Below are 19,179 nucleotides of genomic sequence, written 5' to 3'. Positions count from 1 at the left end.
CCTACTGCTCAAACCAAAACCTTGATAGATGTCTCTCCTTCTCTCAAACCGATTAGCAAATCCAGTCACTGCCACTTTGGAATATGTGACCACTTCCTACTACCACCACCCTAGTCTGAGCTTGATCAACTGTTCCCCTGTGCTAACCATGTTTGCCATCCCACCTATCCCTCACAGAGAAGAGCAGTGAGCCTGTTGAAATACACAGTACATCATGCCACTCTCATGCTCAAGAACTCTTTCTATCTCACAGTAAAATTCAAAGCCCTAACTAAAGCTCGCAATACTGTACTTGAGCTGACCCCCTAGTTACTCCTTTAACCAAAGTTCCTACTACTCTCCCACTCACCCACTACACTTCAAACACAACGGCTTTTCTGCTGCCTCTCGAACATACCACGCACACTCTTGCCTCAGGGCATCTGCACAGGCTGTACACTCTCCCCCAGAGAGTTGCATGACTCACACCCTGTACTTTATTCAGGTTTTCTGCTAAGTGTCACTCCCAAGTAGGCATTCCTTTCCCAAGTTACCCAAAATACCACTTTCTATACTTCAATATCCCTTTATTCAGTTTTGTTTTTCTTCATAACTCATATTGCTTAATATTACACACACACAAACACGTAACTTTGCTTTGGTTAATTGGTTGATTGCCTCTCTCACTAAAATGTTAGCGCCACAATCATTGCTATAATCATTAATAAATATTTGTTGAGTGCTGCTAAATTAATAAAAACAAACAAATGAGAGAAATATCTACCAAAGCAACATATCCTAAAGAATAGTAAAAAGGTACCTAAATGAATTTTGGAAACGCCAACAGTCAAGTGTACTCAAGAAAAAGAAAAATTGCACAATAATCAATTTTATCAAAGCTGGTGGTTGTGGGGGGACCTGAGAAAAGAAAGAAGGTATTAACAGAAAGGGTGACAGTCTGCTAGGGGCCCAAAAAACATGAATTTAGCTATTTAGCCAACAGAATCCAGTGGATACAAGTAATCAAGGAAAACCTCAACACACAGGTGCTGTGTTCTCTGACAGGAATATCAGGAAGCTTGATGAAAGTCTTAGATAAAATGCTCTGACTGGTGTGACTCAGTTGGTTGGAGTGTCATCCCATAAGCTGAACGGTTGAGGGTTCGATTCCCAGTCAGTGCACATAGCTGGGTTGCAGGTTTGGTCCCCAGTTGGGGACACATGTGAGAGGCAACCGATAGATGTTTCTCTCTCACATCGATGTTTCTCTTCCTCTTTCTTTCTCCCTCCCTTCCCCTCTCTAAATGAGCATGTCCTCTGGTGAGAATTAAAAAATAAAGTTAAATTGAAATGTCCTAAGATAAAATAAACCTCAAGAAAATCACTGCCTTCTGTTCCTACTGTATTATCACCAAATGAGGTCTGGTGATAATCACCTCAGGCTCCCATGTACCTTGACATCAAAAAGAGGCCTCTTGGTCACTCAACATCTGATGGATGAATGAACAAATGAATGAATGGTCAAACCAATGACCCCACTAAGATCGAGCGAGCCATCCTCTGAGGTCCACCTGGACAACCACACTTCCTTCTTAACAATCCTACTTCTCCACATCTAGTTGAAACACGCTATTCCAACACCTGATTTTCATCAAAAGAATCTTTAACTCCATGCTACAACAAAAGGAAGAAGTGGGTATGGTGTGCCCTGTGTCCCTGGCACAGTAGGGGTGCTGACATGACTGAGAAGGGCTCACCTTGGCAAGCAAAATAATGCTTCCCAATTACCCAGTACTAGGACCCAATTTAAAATGAGATTTTACTGTAAATGCTCTCTCACCAAAAGGCGGGGGTGGGAGGCCAACAACTCCAGAATTCACAAATCCCTCAATGGCAAAAATCAGTCCAGCTGCTCCCTTCTCTTGCAGGCACTCGATTCTTTCCAGCTCAAGACAAGGCCGGGGAGTGACAGCAGCACTCTAACTCTGCTTTACCTTCCTACTGCCAAACACAGTTTAGATTTTTCTAGAAAAGAACAAATTTTCAATTTTATAAGGAATAGATATTTGGAATTTCCCTTAAAACCAGCTACAATCAGTGTGTAGACCATGGACTCTTGTGAGTCCCCAAAACCCTTTCAGAGCATCCACAAAGTCAAAACCTTTTCATAGTATACCAAGATACCCTTTGACTTTCCCCGTGTTGACATTTACACTGATGAGGCCAACACAGTCAAAGCAGCGATAGCAAGTTGTACTAGTGGTCATGATTTCCTCGTGGCCACCAGCTCACATTAAGAGAAGACAAATTAAGTTCATTTAAGAATGTCCTTGACAAAACAACAAAAACTGATTTTGGTTATTCTTGCATACACATCTTTCTGGTCCTCTGTGAGGAACAGGAAGCATTTCTGCTACACACTGAAGCACCAAGGCTTCACCTGGAAAAGCAGTCACACATCTTTTTTAAGTTGTGAGTTGAACTGGCTGGCCGCTTTGTGGAACACTGTTTTTACTTACTTGAGAGAATGACTGTAAGACAAACTATGGTTGTTCAGATTTGGGTCATCTGCCAGTGATTTTTTAAAAATGAACGAAGTGAGCTTGTTACTTTGAGGAAAGTAACTGATAGTATTTATTTCCAATACTAAAATATGAGTTTTCAAGCACAACTCAGAATTTTAAAAACCTGTGAGCACAACAATGAACTTGACAACTTCCCATTTTCAAAGACTTCTGATATGATAGTGACATTAACAAATGTGATTTCTAATATTGTATACTAGAATGTATCAATATTTAGAAGATCAACACAATTCAACAGACCAATATTTCCCAAGTAGTATATTTGTGATGTTACAAAATCACACATGGTTAAAAGAGAGCTATTCAAAGTACAAGGATTTTAATCTAACTGCACGAAAAGTTGACTGATACAATTTCAGATCCCACTTTCCAACTGACTTTTAAGAAACTACCACTTGTTGAATTTTCATGTAGAATTAAAGAATATCCATAATTATCTAATAAGGTATTAAAATATTCCTTTGTTCACCTATAAATATATATGTGAGAATACATTATCTTCATTTACTTTAACCAAAACATTACAACAGACCAAACTCAGCAGCAGAGACAGGATCCAGTTGTCCTCTATTAAGCCAGAAATTAAACATAGTTTTAGAAAATGTGCCACTTTGTTATGTTACTGTAATGAGTTTATTATTTTTTAATAAATTAGTATTTTAAATTTTTCCTATTATGAATTTCTGATACAGTAAATATCCACTGGAAAACCCCTCATAAGCAAAAGCTCTTTGAGATCATCAATACTTAAAAGCATTGCTTTAAACAAAACATAGTTTGTAAGTAGATGAGCGGTTACCTGTAGATATCAGTATCATTTACAAAATGATCTGGACACATCCTCTCCTGCCTCTGTAACAAGAAGAGAAATGTTCTTTCTTGGACTCACACTTTATTATCTAGAATGATCCTGGAATCTAAATGTCAAAAGAGAATCATTCAAAGTAAATTCTATCAGAACTAACATGGCCATCTTTGGTACCTATTCTCTAAAGGATAATGACTCAGACCTAAGTAAGTCCATGAGGTAAATAAACTTGTTCAATTACCTGGGTCTAGTTTCTACTAATTCATCTTAGTAGATGTACTAACAGGCTATACGATTCAACAACTTATGGAAAAATTACTAAAGAGTTTCTACACAGATGAACCTGACTGAAGTTTTTCAGGCCAGAATCATCCCCACAGTGCTCTGAGGCAGCCCAAGATTCTATCCATGACCTACTTAAAAGCCCCCAAATCCAGAGGAGACTACCTAAAGTATGCAACCCATCCACCTCAAGCATCTTAAGTCATTTGTTTTACCAAGCAGGGTCTCTGTGATGCAGACGCCTCGGCCAGATCAACGCAACCCTCACTGAATGGCCTCCACCGTGTAGTCCTGTGTCACACACTTAGGTGGTATAATCAAAGGGCAAGGAAAGAACCATTGTGAAACAAAGAAAAACAAAAAACCCTGCTTCTATGCTTGTCCTAAATTTGGTCTTGTCAAGAAAGGTATTTGTACCCTGACGTGTGGCTCCAGTTGGTTGGGGCGTTAGCCTGAAAAGCAAAAGGTTGCCGGTTGGATTCCTAGTCAGAGCACAAGCCTAGGCTGCAGGTTCTGTCACCAGTCAGGGTACATATGAGAGGAAACTGAAGGCTCTTTCTCTCTCACAACGATGTTTCTCTCCCTCCCTTTCTCCCTCCCTTCCCCTCTCTCTAAAAATAAGAAATTTCTTTTTAGATTTGATGCCAGGGGAAAAAACATTTCTGAGAAAAAAGAAATGAACATACATTTCCTTCTTTCTAATTATATATGTTCTCATGTTTCCCTTTGCACACTTACCAGGAAAGTCAAAATATAATTCCATGCTCAGTACCAGCAACCAAGGTCATAATTAGCATAATCCCTTGCTCTTCCATTCCAGGACTGGATTTCCTGTTTCTATTTCACTCGAGCGCGTGCACACACACACACAGGCACACATGGACGCACACACACACATTCTTTTGTCAGAATGTCTCAAATCCTTTATGGAAAAATATCAACTAAGAACTATAAGCTAAATTTCTATTAACTGTTTTTACCCTCTGCCACTAATCATGCATTACAAAATTTGGGGGCAACAATATCAACCTTAATATAGGAGTAATTCACCTTAAAGGAACATCTTGGGACAACTAACATTTTTCTGCTTGTCTTCAAGGCCAAATAAAAACACTACTGTCTTCTGATTGAGAGAGTCACACAGACATACACTCTGCCCTGGAAATATGAAAACTGTAGCTTAGAGACCAATAAGCAAGATATGGCAATCAGCCATAAGCAGTTGAGAAAATATTTTGAATTTTTTTTCTTTCAGGGATTAGGAGACTGAATTCAGTGTCAAATTTTTAGACTTTTTTCAAGAAAAAACACAATATTATCAATTGTGATAGCCTTAACGAAACTTAACGAAACTAAATAATAACTAATGCTTTATATGAACCATTTGTGATGAAGAGCTCTTTGGGGGAACAATATTTTTAAAATTTTTTTAAATAACTTCCTGAAATATCACTTATACTTAAAAACAAGACACTATTCACATTACTTTAAAAAGCATGCCATGTTTAGCAACAAATTGGCTACTACACAGCAAAGATTTATTCCAAAAATAACAAAGCGAATTGTGTCAATGTTACCACTGTGGATCACTATATTCTATCACTGTCTAACAGAGCCAAAAGATACAGGGTATCCATGGTTTTAAGGCATCTGGTAAGAGGTGAGAGAGAATAAGAGTAGAAACACAAAGCTTATGATGGCTACACAGACAACAAACTCTTCTCTAGTTCTGGTTATGTTCTACCTCTTATTTTCCGGTGATTTAAATCATTTGTTCTATTATACCGAGTTGCCCAATATGTAACTCACCAGCCACACATGGATATTTAAATATAAATTAATTAAAATTAAAAAAATTAAAACCTCAGTTACTTAGTCTCACTAGCCTCATTTCAGGTGCTCAGTGGCCACCTGTGGCTGATGGCTATGACACGGAGCAAACAGCCAGTCTCATCATCACAGAAAATTCACATTTTCTATAAACACATCTTTAATGTGATATCTAAGAACATGGCAAGCTTTCTTGAAAAAACAACTTCATAAACAGTAGACACTTTCTGACAAACTGCAATAGTCAGATAAGTATATTTATAAGGTTTGGTTTTTTTTCACTCCTAAACCTTGAATTAAGGGAAACCACTCCAGTACTTCATAACACAAAGAGAACGTTTCATCTCATACAGATTATGAATAGATTACAGCTCAGTATGATGAAATATAAAAACATCGTACATGATATTTGCTAACCATATTTCTGGTAGACGTTAGATAGTAATTAATAGGTTTCCTCTTCGGAGCCTTTTTTAAATCTCACTTTTCTGTAATCTACAGATAACAAAAAAACCAGGCAGACCGGAAGAGGCTCGGCCAGAGCCACCGACACTCCGGCGCCTAGTCCCCAGCGCCCAGACCTCTCTGGCGGAAACCTGAGCGGCGCGCCGGCGCCACACACCTGGGGCCTGCGGGTCCCGCCACGCATCCCACTCCCCACACAGCGCCCCCTGCAGCGCCCGGGCTCCTCCACCGCTCCGCAGCCTGGTGGACGTTCGCATAGGGTTCCAGCTAAGCTCTGGCCGACGCCTTTCCACCCGTGGGCCGTCAGCCCCCGCTCCACGGGCCCTCTGGCCCAGAGCCACGCCGGGTGCCGAGTGGTGGGCTCACGGCCTCCGCGCAGCACCTCCAGGCCCGGCTGCTCCCCGGCCTGGGCCTCCGGAGACACCCGACCGCACACGCCCAGCTCTTGGGCGCCCGACACCCAAGAAGAGCCAGGACTCCGTGGGGTGTGACGGGAGGTGCCCCCCCGCTCCCTGGGGAGGGGCGTGGGGCGCGGCCTGCGGATTTCGGGGAGGACAGGGCCTGAGAGAGGACACATGATGGAGAGCAGTCAGTGCGGGGTTCAAGGAAGGTGCAGAGTCCACGCGGAGGTGGGAGGGACCGGGCAGTGGCCACAGGAGCAGGCAGGAAACTGGGGGCAGGAGCGAGAGGAGCAAGGACGCGGAGAAACCAGGAGAAACCGAGACGAAAGGGCCAAAGGGGACGCGCCCTTGTGAGCAAATGTGGGGGCGACACTGGACAGGCACTTCAGAGGGACACAGGGATGAGGAGAAGGGGGCGCCGAGGGTGGGAACAGACGGGCGGGAGCCGGGCGAGGCCGCACTGACCACACAGGTGAGTCGCAGGACAGAGCGTGAGTGGGCAGCGAGACAGGCAGGGACAGTGGAGACCAGAGGAGTCAGACAGACTGAAGAGGCGGCAACTCAACGTGAGGCGGTTTTCAGGAGTTCCGCAGAGTAAAGGGCCGGAAAGAGCAGGGGGAAGAGAGAAGGGACACAAGGACGGACAACAGTGGAAACGGGCAACTGAGCAACATGAGCAGATGGCCGGACAGACATGTCAGGGAAGACGGGGAGCCCCCTAGTCTGGATGAGTGAAGAGTTGATGGGATGTGAATGATTAAGTTGTGATGATCTGTTGACTTGTGGCTTTATAATCTATTTAACATTTGCTGAATTGTTTCATGTATACAGATCAGAAGGAGAACTGTAAAACTCCAGTGTGTAAGGCTTGTGCATTTTATGATTACTCACATCACCAGACAGCTTCCACTTTGCGGCTCTGATTCAGCCAGGCAGCAGGGCTGCGTCTCAGTCAGGCTCAGGTCCCTCTCATTTCCCAGCATGGCATGTGGGGAGGCGGTGGGTCAGGAGTGGCTGAGTCTGTGACTACGTGAGGCTTTTTCAAGGAATTTTCAAAGTATCACATTTTTTTTCTCTTAAATGGATTTTTCACCTTATACCTCTCCTTTATTTAATTCATTGTTTTCTTAAAGTCTAGTGATAAATCTTAGTTTATTGAAAAATAAATAAAAAGAAAAACTGTAGTGTATAACATTTTTGAAGATGATAAGCAAAAGGGCTTTCCTTATAGCCAAACTGGAGCAAAGATATAACTGTGATCTTTCTGGAAAAACAACACTGTGTGCTCCAAGCTCATTCTAAGGAGTCTCCTAACACTAAATTTTAATAGCTCTAAATAATGAAATTTAAAAAATGGCAACAGTGTTATGAGTTGCATAAAAATTGTCTCCAAAATTGTAAACCTCACATGCTCAAAACTGAATCAGCTTATTTGACAATGTTTTAAAGAATTTTAACTACTAAATCAAATGACAATCCTTTTCATCTTGTGTGACTGTTTCACTTTAAAGTATATAAAGTCACTTTTTAGAAACAGATTAGGATTTTAAAAAAAAAACATTAAAAGATCGTAAGCCAACAAACCAATGGAGTTCAAAGCTGCTACCAGTATGACTCAACAGGATCCACTAACTGAACACACTAATAAAACCATCTGAAGATGTGTGACAGCACACTGTGGAAGTACTCAAGACACTGTTAAAAACAAGGGTGAAGTCAATCACTGAATTTGTGGTAAACATTTGTAAGCTTAAATTTATATTTAACAAAGACTTATGCAGGGTCGCGCAAAAGCAGGTTTACAGTTGTTCATATGGAAAACAACACAATGATTAATAATTAATAACACAAAAATAAACCCTGTGCTTCACAGACTCACAAATGTAACCTATTTTTGCCCAACCTGGTACACATAGGTGTATATACAGTTCAGGGAGTTAAACTTTCATGCTGAAGGGAATACTCTCTAACTTCCCTTGCAATACAAAACAGGACACCAACTTAACCTCTGCTGCTTGAAATTTCTAAAAACTAAGTGATGATGTTCACCTTGGTCAAAACAAGGAAGAAATTAGAGACGCTGACAAAGAGGTTGATATTTTATGTATAGTATCCCATTTCCTAGAAATTCGATTCTAAAAATTATAGTAGTGTGACAGAAATGTTTGCTTCCCCCATAAAAATCTTATGAAATTTTTTTTGCCTTATGGAGAATCTGATAAATTGACTTTTAAGACATTGATATATAATATTCTGTTTTATAAACATTAGGGAAAGTTTTTCTACTTTAAGGTAAAAGAGTGGAAAGTGGGTAGAAAAAATTCCAAGATCTCATTTTAACAACCACAACAGAAGTTGTGGTTTAACATATTCAACACTTATTGAGGACTTATCTGCATGCCACACACTGTGATAAAACCTTTACAGCCATTATCTCATTTAATTCTAATAATCTGTGCAATTGGCACAATTATTTCCCTCAGGAAACTAAGACTCAGGGAAATTAAGTGAGTATCCAACAGTTTGACTTAGCAAAAATTTGGAAGACAAGTTCAAATGCAGTTCTTATGCCTATGAAGCCCCTGGTCTCACCATTCTGCACTGTCTCCTCTATTGGAGAGAAGTACCCTAGCCGGCCTCCCAGTGTGTGGCCCAGTGGGGCAGAAGTCACTTCAAAAATGACAAAGGAATCTTTCATTTGGCTGGTGTGGCTTAGAGGGTTGAGTGCCAACCTACAAACCTAAAGGTCACTGGTTTGATTCCCAGTAAGGTCAGGTGCCTGGATTGCAGGCCAGGTCCCCAGTTGGGGGCATGTGAAGGGAACCAAGCCTGACCAACATATCTTTTGCATATTGTTATTTCACTCCTCTTTCACCCTCCCTTCCACTCTCTCTAAAAGTAAATAAAATATTTTTAAAAACTTGTTTTAAATGACAAGGGAAACATCAAATTATACAAATAAGCTGACACTCAACTCTTTCCATTAATTTAGTCTTATAATTTATAGTTAATATGTATTATGATTCTAGCATCCAACATGGCATGGCATTGAAAGGATTTTCATTCAAGTCTTCAGTGAGAAAAACTTACTAAAATTGATCTGACGATTTGGCTCATTTTTGCTCTATGAATAAGTGGCCTTTTAGTGGGCTTTTGTTCCCCCTCCCCTTCACCAATAATACCCAAACTTAGAAACCAATATGTAAATATTGGTTTTTATCTTTCTTGCAAAAACTAAAGCTATGAGCTTTAAACTTGGTTCTAAGGATAGACCTTTTCCAAAATCAGACTCTGAAACATTTCCTTCCTTAAGCTAAATCTTCTACCATTATTTCGAAGTAAGAGGGACACCTGGTTGAATCAGAAGTTGAGTTGACACGGAGCTGCTGTGGCATCTGTCCCCAGTGTGGAGTATGAGTGAGCTCCATTTACATTCCCCATTGTTTGGGTAAACATCATTAAAGAGCAAAGAGAAAATATACAAAGACAAGCTGATAAAAATAAAATTAAGTCCTTATTAAATCACCAACATTTTCCTCTACATAACTCTCACTTGTCTCCTTTAAATCCAAGGTCCACCTCCATGTATTTCAACAGAGCTCCTTTCTAAAAATGTCTCTGCAAGATGAGTGGCCCAAAATGGAGTCAGCTTAGTAATGGGCCAGTTTAAAGCAACATAGACACATCCTACTTGGTTATGGCCGTAGGTCTACTTCTGACCATGGTTACTTATAGATTATCCCTGAATTTACAGCTATACCTACAAAGAATGAACAATAACATCAGAATGTCAAGATTAAGGTAAACCCTCTTACTCCCTGCTGTCTATCTGTCAACCCCCACAGTGATATTAAATTTTAGCCAAATCTTCATACCGACTGCCAATTCGATGTGTTTTTAACATTAACAGCAAAAACAAATAACATCATAACTCTGAATAATCCCACAATTTTATATATATTTTTAAGGTAAATAAATTGTTCTGGCTATAAGAGTCCATCAAGAAGTGTGATGGGCCCTGTGGTGTGGCTCAGTGGATTGAGCATTGGCCTGCTAAACAAAGGGTTGCAGGTTTGATTCCCAGTCAGGCCACATGCCTGGTATGTGGGCGAGGTCCCCATATGTGGCGCACAAAAGGCAACCACACATGAATGTTTCTCTCCCTTTCTCCTTCCTTTCTCCTCTCTCTAAAAATAAATACATAAAGTCTATGTCCCCTAGAGCAAAGGACATAAAGGAAAGAATAAACAAATGGGATCTCATCAAAATAAAAAGGTTCTACATGGCTAAGGAAAACAGTATAAAAATAAGAACAGAACCAACCGTATGGGAAAACATATTTGCCAATGATACCTCAGACAAGAGTTTAATCTCCAAAATATATAAAGACCTTACATGGCTCCACTCTAAGAAGACAAGCAACCCAATTTAAGAATGGGCAAAGGACCTGAACAGATACTTCTCCAAGGAGGACATACAGAGGGTCCAGAGACATATGAAAAGATACTCAGTATCACTAGCTATCAGAGAGATGCAAATTAAAACCACAATGAGATACCACTTCAAACCAGTCAGAATGACCATCATAAACAAAGCAACAAACAACAAGTGTTGGAGAGGTTGTAAACAAACCCTCATGCACTGTTGGTGGGATTGCAGGCTGTTACAACAACTATGGAAAACAGTAAGAAATTACCTCAGAAAACTGAAAATGGATCTGCCTTTTGGCCCAGCAATTCCACTGCTAGGATTATATCCTAAGAACCCTGAAACACCAATCCAAAAGAACCTATGCACCCCAATGTTCATAGCAGCACAATTTACAATACCCAAGTATGAGAAGCAACCTAAGTGCCCATCACTTGAATGGACCAAAAAACTATGGTACATTTACACAATGGAATTCTATGCAGCAGAAAGAAGGAGTTCCTACTCTTTGCAACAGCATAGATGGAACTAGAAAGCATTGTGCTAAGTGAAATAAGCCAGGCAGTTAAAGACAAATACAGTATGATCTCACCTTTAACAGGAACCTAAACAATAAAACAAACAAGCAAGCAACATATAACCAAAGACACTGAAATAGAGAACAGGCTGACAGTGACCAGAAGGGAAAGGGGAGGGAATTTCAGGGTAAAAGGGGAAGAGTTTGCAGAAACAAGTATAAAGGACACATGGACAAAAACAAGGGGGGGATGAAAATGGGAGGGAAGTGGGGAGGGCTGGGCAGGTGGGCTGGGATGAGGGTAAAAGGCAGAAAACTGTGCTTGAACAACAATTTTTTTAAAAAGCAAAAAAAAAAAAAAAGAAGCATGATCTAAAAATTGAACTTTAATTTCAAATATTCCTGGATTCAGTAAATACTTTGAGACTACACACAGCCCCCTCATTAAAGAGCACGTTCAGAAATATAACTTCCGCCCTGGCTGGTGTGGCTCGGTGGATTGAGAACCAGCCTGCAAACCAAAGGGTCGCTGGTTTGATTCCCAATCAGGGCACATGCCTGGGTCATGGGCCAGGTCCCCAGTAGGGGGCACACGAGAGGCAATCACACATTGATGTTTCTCTCCCTCTCTTTCTCCCTCCCTTCCCCTCTGTCTAAAAATAAATAAACAAAATCTTAAAAAAAAAAAAAGGAAGGAAGAAATATAACTTCCAAAAAAAAGTTTCAGAAAACAGACGATCTGAATGTCCTTGCCTATTCACTACCAGGAACATCCACCCTGTAATGCTCTAAATCCCTAAACTAAGCAAGAGGCAGGGACCTCACAGCCCACCAAAGGGTGAAATTCTTATGCTAAGGCTGCAAACCTGCTCCAGCCAGCCCAGGAACAAATAGGAAGGCCACAAGTTAGAATGGCATTCAAAAAACTCTTAATGTTTCCAACATTACTACTTGTACATCCTCAATATCTTAACTCTTTATGCCTATGGCCAAAGCAAACAAACCAAAAACTCTTAAGATCGACACCTGTTGCATATAGCTTCAAACAACTGTTTTTCCTATCACACAATTAGTATTAAAGTCCAAGAGTTCTGCTGAAATCTGTGGTACAGAATGATTTCTGTTAAAAAAGAAGGCCGCAGAGAAGAACAGGCTACATACACTATAAAGTCAATCAGAATCATTATGCTCATAAACAAGCATCCCCCAAAATGGTATGTTTCCTTCAAATACCTGCCTGGATAATAACTTTGATCCAATCATTAATATTAGACATAAGAAAATACCTTCCAGCCTTACCTGGCCATCACTCTTATCGTCTAAACCAGGAAAAAGCAAACAGGGTGATGAGTGGTTGGTACCCATGTTGACTTCTGACTTTTTAAAATAATGCCAACACCTGGCTGGTGTAGTTCAGTGGATTGAGTGCAGACTGCAAACCAAAGAATCGCTGTTTCAATTCCCAATCTGGGCACATGCCTAGGTTGCATACCAGATCCCCAGTGGGGGCCATGTGAGAGGCAACCACACCTTGATATTTCTCTCTCTCTTTCTCCCTCTCTTCCCCTATCTAAAAATAAATAAATAAAATCTTTAAAAAATAAAATAAAATAATGCAAGTCCCTGGCATTTTGTCAAGTTGCTTTCAATTTTCTACCAGCACCAACTCCAGTGCCTGACCCTAGGAGGTTCTCCTATATTTTAAAAAATGAACGCTTAACTCATAATGATGCCACCACCTACTAAAGTTTTGCAAGGCAAAAGCACAAGTTTGCAATTGACTTCCTTTGCTGATAAAAGAACTGTATTCTGTAACAAAGGAAGAATACAGGACATCTCTTTGTGGTTACCTAAAGATTATCTACAGATTGACAGCTATAGCTACTAAGAATAGAGAATGTCAAGATTAAGGTAAATTCTCCTATTTAGGTCTAGCAATGCTTTTCCCCTAACTTGTCCCCCTGATTGACCAACTTCCCAATTCTCTTTCCCCAGCCAACTACTGCTCTGCAGTGCCAGATACTGCCTTTCTGAGTGATCAATAAAATGAAGCAGCAGCAGCAGCAGCAGCAGACAGAAAAAACTGAAAGGAAAAGAGGCGGTGGGGGTACGCATACATAATAGTAAAAATAAAGGCTTTTCCCCTTATCTGTGGAGAACAAATTTCATAAAGAAACAAGAATTAGGGGAGAGAGACAAAGAGATTCTGAGATAGGGGGAAAAATGACTACGAAGTACTAAAAGTATCCAAAAACCACTAGAAGCCAAAATCTTGAAAATGGTTGTAATCTACCTTTCAAAAAACACTGGCTATGTTCTTTCTACAAGACAATAGAATATATTCAGACAGCATTCTTTAAAATCCAAACAAATGGCATTTCAATTCACTAATATCTCTTTTCATGTACTGATATCTATACAACACACACCCCTCCGACGCTATATATATTGTTGATACCTAAAAAATTGTTACTGCTTTCCTGACCTTATAACAAGGGTACTAACAGCTGTCTTAGAGGTTGACTATCATAATCAGACTGAACAATTTTAAATTTATTTATCCGCATAAATTTACTTATACTCAGCAACACAAGTGATGGGTTCTGCATGTAAAACATACACTAGATTTCAAAGACTTATACCAAATATGTCATTAGCAATTTTTTATACTGATTAAGTATTGAAATAATATCTTTGATATATTAGGTTAATTTAATATGTTATTAAAATTAGTTTCACCAGTTTCTTTTTTTAATGTCACTACCAGAAAACTTAAAATAATACACATGCCTTACATTTATGACTTCTGTTACATTTCAATTAGACAACATTAGTCTAGAACACAGTAAGAAAAGAAAGAAACAATAGCCTGAAAATTATACTGAAATAACAAAACCCCCTATCCATCTCAGTGAAGGCTTTTATCTCCACGCTGCCTTCACCACACCACCAATCTTTGTCCTTAATATAGTGCTTGGCACATAATGTGCACTCAATAAATATTTCTTTAGTGTAGTTCAGCAAAGGTAACCAAGACACAAGATTAAAATGCAGTATTGAAAGTAGCTTTGAAAGTAAACTAAAAAAAAAGCTTCTTGTTACCCACAAAATTTTTGATAGTCACAAAAAACAATACTTTTTTTACAAATTAAAAGACACTAAGAGTCAAGGCTACCATTTAGCCTATGTGGTTCAGCTCATGCTTTTAGACCACAGGGTGAAAGGACAAATGGAGTAGAATTTTTTCCTTTGCTTTAACTCTACACATGGTATTTTCCATTTTAACCCCGTGCAACTCTGACCTCTGCAATAAACCAGCTACGTTGAAGGCAAATACAGAGAAGTGTTCATTAGGCTGCACTGTATACACAGTGGTCAGAAGAATACCTTAACAGTCTTCATTAAAAACAAAAGGGTGCTGAGCACACCCATTGGCCAGTAAAGTTGAGAGCAACCAAAACTCGATGTCATGCTTTAACCAAAGTTGTTATGAGCAAATAACCAGGCAGCCACCAACACATGGAAAAAGTGGAGATCTCTCCCACTTCCCTCTGTGAGTGTTGGAGGGGCAGTCTGTCTCACTATGGGTGCTTGTTCTCTGAACAGCACCTGAATTGCACATAGGTCAGAGCTGGGGGTTCTTTAGAGATATTTTGTCTCCCCCATTTCCACCAAACATCTTTAGGGGTATGAAAATATAACTATATCAAAAATGGTATTCATAGAAATACATCTTACTCTCTACTAAAAAGGCCTTTTCCTCTACTTCTGATCACAATTTGCATAACAGAGGCTTGCAATACATGAACATTTACTCCATAAAATTTATTTTGTGGTTGCCAATTAATCTGCCCATATCTAGAATTCTGCATTTACTGGGTGAAATGAGAGAATTTCAGTAAATTCTTGAGATTTACCAGGAAAAAGGTTTTCCCAGAAAGGTTGGTTTTTAAAGATATTTATAAGACATCATGAAAAGACAAAGAATTAGGCAAGCTGCACCACTGATTCTTCCAGGCCTTTTTTTTTATAAATCTCCCAGGGGAAAACTGAGACATAGAGAAATTATTATCTCAATTTCAATGGTCCTTAAAAAAAAATTTATGCTTCTGTTCTCCCTCACTACAACCAGATTTCAGGACCAAACTGATGAAAGGCACACAAATGTATCCACAATATACATAATCTGAGAACACAATGTTGAAGATCCTAAAAATTCTTGAAGACCTCACTCATCTGAGTGTAAATCATGAAGTGAGATACCTGTGCAGACTTGCGCAGTGTAAATTATTCAGAAACTCAGGGATTTGCCTGTAACTTGTAAGACAATCCAGTCTTTCTTAGACAAGCTCTTCAAATGAACAGAAGGATGTCCATGCTTTTCTTCTCAGTTGTTCTCACCTTTGTCCCCAGTGCACCGATAAACATTCCATTTTCTGCTCTCAACTGCTCCTGAGGCACTGCAAAGTATGTTCCTGCCAAAAACCTGCCATGGATATAGGACCTGGTCTAAGCTTCTCACCATGACCAACAAGGTCCCACAGGGGTCCAACCATGCAGCCTTCTCTCTCCCATGCCCCAGCCCCTACATTCAATAACATTGAGAGACATTTCCTAAGCCTTAGATTCCTTTTCCTCCCCCTTTACCCATAGTGCTCACAACGTGGACCTATCCTTCACATCAGCCAAGAAGACATCACTTAACGCAGAACAACCTCCCAGACCTCAGCCTCGCCCGCTGGAAGAATGGGTTAGGAGCTTCCCAAAGCACGCAGTGTTTATCTCTACAGTGTGCTGTTCCTGAGAGAGGCTTACTGTACCACCTCTTCCCCCACAACAAGATCTCTGCATGGCCCCCAATGAGCAGTATATAGGGAACCTCAATATTTGATAGCTATTCCCTGCAACCAAGGAAATGAAAATGAAGTCAAACAACTCTGACAATAGTTAACAGTAAAATAAATGCTTGAGGTTATTTTTTAAACTTTGCAGCAAGCAATTCTGAATACGTGCAAATGATAATATGTCTACGGTGTTAAGTACTGAAAGATGTTCTTGCTAATCTCATTTTGCCTCTAACCAAAAAGGCACATCAACCCTCCTTTTAGAGATAGTGCAATCCAGGCCCTGAGGTTAAGTAATCTGCCCTAGGCCATGCGGTCAGTAATCAGTTGTTAGTGCTTCGACTCCAAAGCCTGTACTCTTCACTTTATAATCAGGATTCTCAGAGTAGGGGTGGGGGGGGTCACTGGATCTGTGAGCTCAGAACTGTTTCTACAGTGACACTGACATGTGATTTTCCTTTCACTCTCATTCTCTGTGAATGTAAGTGGACTTTTCCAAAGGCTCATGACTTGTATGCATATGGTATGCAGAAGTAGATGGTAGAATCTGAGAAAATGTAAAGCAATGTCATTATTTTTTGTTTTAGAAAAGTTACTTTTCATTTAAAAATGTTATTTATGTTGACAAAATGGTTTATTATTTTTAAATGATTAATGAATAAATATTTCAAATTGTCCTCAGTTTAAGATTCTAAGGCAGTAAATATCAACACATATAATGCTGATAAACAATGGATCTTTGGAATCTTCAATAATTTTTAAGAGTATAAAGAGATATGAGACTACAAACTTCAGGAAACACTGTCCTGATCAACTATAGAAAAAATATATAAACTAGACTTTTCCCCCCCTATAATGTTATAAATAATCAGACAGTCTGGATGCAGGGGTGTGTCCAACGTTTTGGTCTCTGGGCCACACTGGAAGAAGAGCTGTCTTGGGCCACACATTAAATACACTGCAAACATAATCACAAAAAAAAAATCTCATAATGTTTTAAAGTAAACTTACAATTGTGTGTTGGGTTGCATTCATAGCCATCCTGGGCTGTCTGTGGCTCGCAGGCCGCGTGTTGGACACGCAGCCTGTTAGAGCTTCTATTAAATATGTCCATGCACCACAATTAACGTTACAGACCAATGAACTCCGACCTTTCTCGTCTGTTTTCCTTTGTTGGTTCTTCCATATAAAGTTAACTTTATCTTTAAACATACTTCAATGTGCTAGATAATTTAGAAAATATCTGTTCAGAGCACATGATACATTTTAAACACACCTCCTATTTTTAAAAAGTGGAAACCTCAGGGTAAAGTTAACAAGCCTATCTGAATGTCATTCTTCAGCAAAGTGTATCAGTATCTCAACCTGCTCTAGCAGCTTCCCTGCTACACCTCATGGTTTTGAATCACCATTCTATCATATGTGAAATGCAAAGTAGTTTTTGTAGTTCTAAAAGCAAAACATGATTAGATAGATCTATGAGTGGAATGTGAGTCGTTCACAGGGAAAGAAAGGTATCAGGATTCTGTGATGGCATTTTGAATTACCCATATCATTATGCTCATCACACCCAGCAACGTGGGGCTAAAAGGGGGTAATATATGCACAAATCAAATTCAGTGTTTTATAACTAAGGCTATATTTCATAATATTTAACCTGTTCCTTAAAAATGAAAGTTTACATTGCATTTACATGTGAAATGACAATTAAGGCTTGCATTGCCAGAGATCAGATATTAAACCTAGAGTAGCATTAACATATGTGTATCAACCACAGGCTGAACATGATACCAGGCACATGGTATTTATTACCCCACTTGATCTCAGCACCCTTTGGGGTGGGTACTGTTTTACTGATGAAGAATCTGACATTCAGAGAGGTTAAGTATGTTGCCTAAGGCCCCCACACTAATAAATAGTAGAGCTGGGATTCAAATACTTTTCTGACTTTTAAAGTCAATGCTCTTCCTAAGACTTTACACCTCCTCAGTATTATTTCCAGAACTGAGAGTTTCAAAATATGAAGATAATGCAATGTTAAGCAGAAATAAGAAAGCAAACTCCATGAGCAAAATTTTAAAATGCAACTGAACTTATATAATGAAAATTCCTCAAATGTATTTGTTTACATCCTTTATTCAGTTTGGAGTTTATTCAAAATGGCACATCGAGAAGTCAGAACTAAACGAAAAGGGAAATACATTTGATGTCCCCCAGCAGCTGGCCAGGGTACAGCACCGAGGGACCCTGCAAGCATACAATGACCCAAACACCACATACTCATATTCATTCTCTCAAATGTCCATTGAGATATTTGTACTCCTCATAATTGGGAAAGCTGGAAGAGATCAACAATTCCCATCCAGGAATCAGATTATATTCACAGGGTGTCTCCTTCACCCTGCACATGTCCTCCAGTGAAAAGAGATGCTGTGACAAGGACAAATCTAGAACCATTGCTCTGAAAAGATGCACCGCTTAATAAGAAACATCCCAAGGAAGAAAAGAATAATTCCTGGATTCCTGGAAAGGAAGTCAGATTCATCTCTGCCCTACAAGCCACCCAGGCCCACAGACCTCAGGAACAGCATGCTTCAGGGAGAGAGCACTTTGGTAAATTTTGAGGAAATTTTGCTTTAAAGTGGAGATAAAGGAAAATAAATTGGCCAGGTTTGATCTTTTCCATTCCTTCCTCCACCCGTGTTTTCCCAAGGCCCTCTGCTCCCAGCATCTTGTCAGACTGCCTTTCCCACCTCCCCTTTCCAGTTGTTCAGGAACCACAGATTCCAGAAGCCCCTGGGCTGCAGGTTAGGAAAAGAAAGGAAGAAGCTCTCCTTGGCAGCAAGCAGGGCAGCTCCCACTGACCTTGGGTCTCCTGGAGAATCTACAAGTGTGCCAGACCTCTGACGGCAGCTTCTCCAAGACATGTCCTGCATCCTCAGGTCCTTCCAGACCTTCACTTCCCCAGCCCTGTCTCTCCTCCCCCACACTCCCGGTGCTGAAGCTTCTGAGTCCCTGTTCTAAATGCCTCTCCAGTTGT

General features: G+C 40.0%; 1 protein-coding gene and 1 long non-coding RNA gene across 6 annotated transcripts in view; one reads left to right on the top strand and one right to left on the bottom strand.

Moving 5' to 3' along the window:
- CHD7 (chromodomain helicase DNA binding protein 7) overlaps positions 1 to 19,179 on the bottom strand; it is a 207,139-nt gene that overhangs the window by 118,464 nt on the left and 69,496 nt on the right. The window lies entirely within an intron of this gene.
- Positions 11,929 to 14,369, top strand: LOC118501711. Its single transcript, XR_004904354.1, has 2 exons — positions 11,929 to 12,703; positions 12,916 to 14,369. It is a non-coding gene; the product is annotated as an uncharacterized LOC118501711 (long non-coding RNA).

Source organism: Phyllostomus discolor, chromosome 7 (assembly GCF_004126475.2).
Source record: "Phyllostomus discolor isolate MPI-MPIP mPhyDis1 chromosome 7, mPhyDis1.pri.v3, whole genome shotgun sequence".
Taxonomy (NCBI): Eukaryota; Metazoa; Chordata; class Mammalia; order Chiroptera; family Phyllostomidae; genus Phyllostomus; species Phyllostomus discolor.
This window is presented reverse-complemented; position numbering and strand designations above follow the sequence as displayed.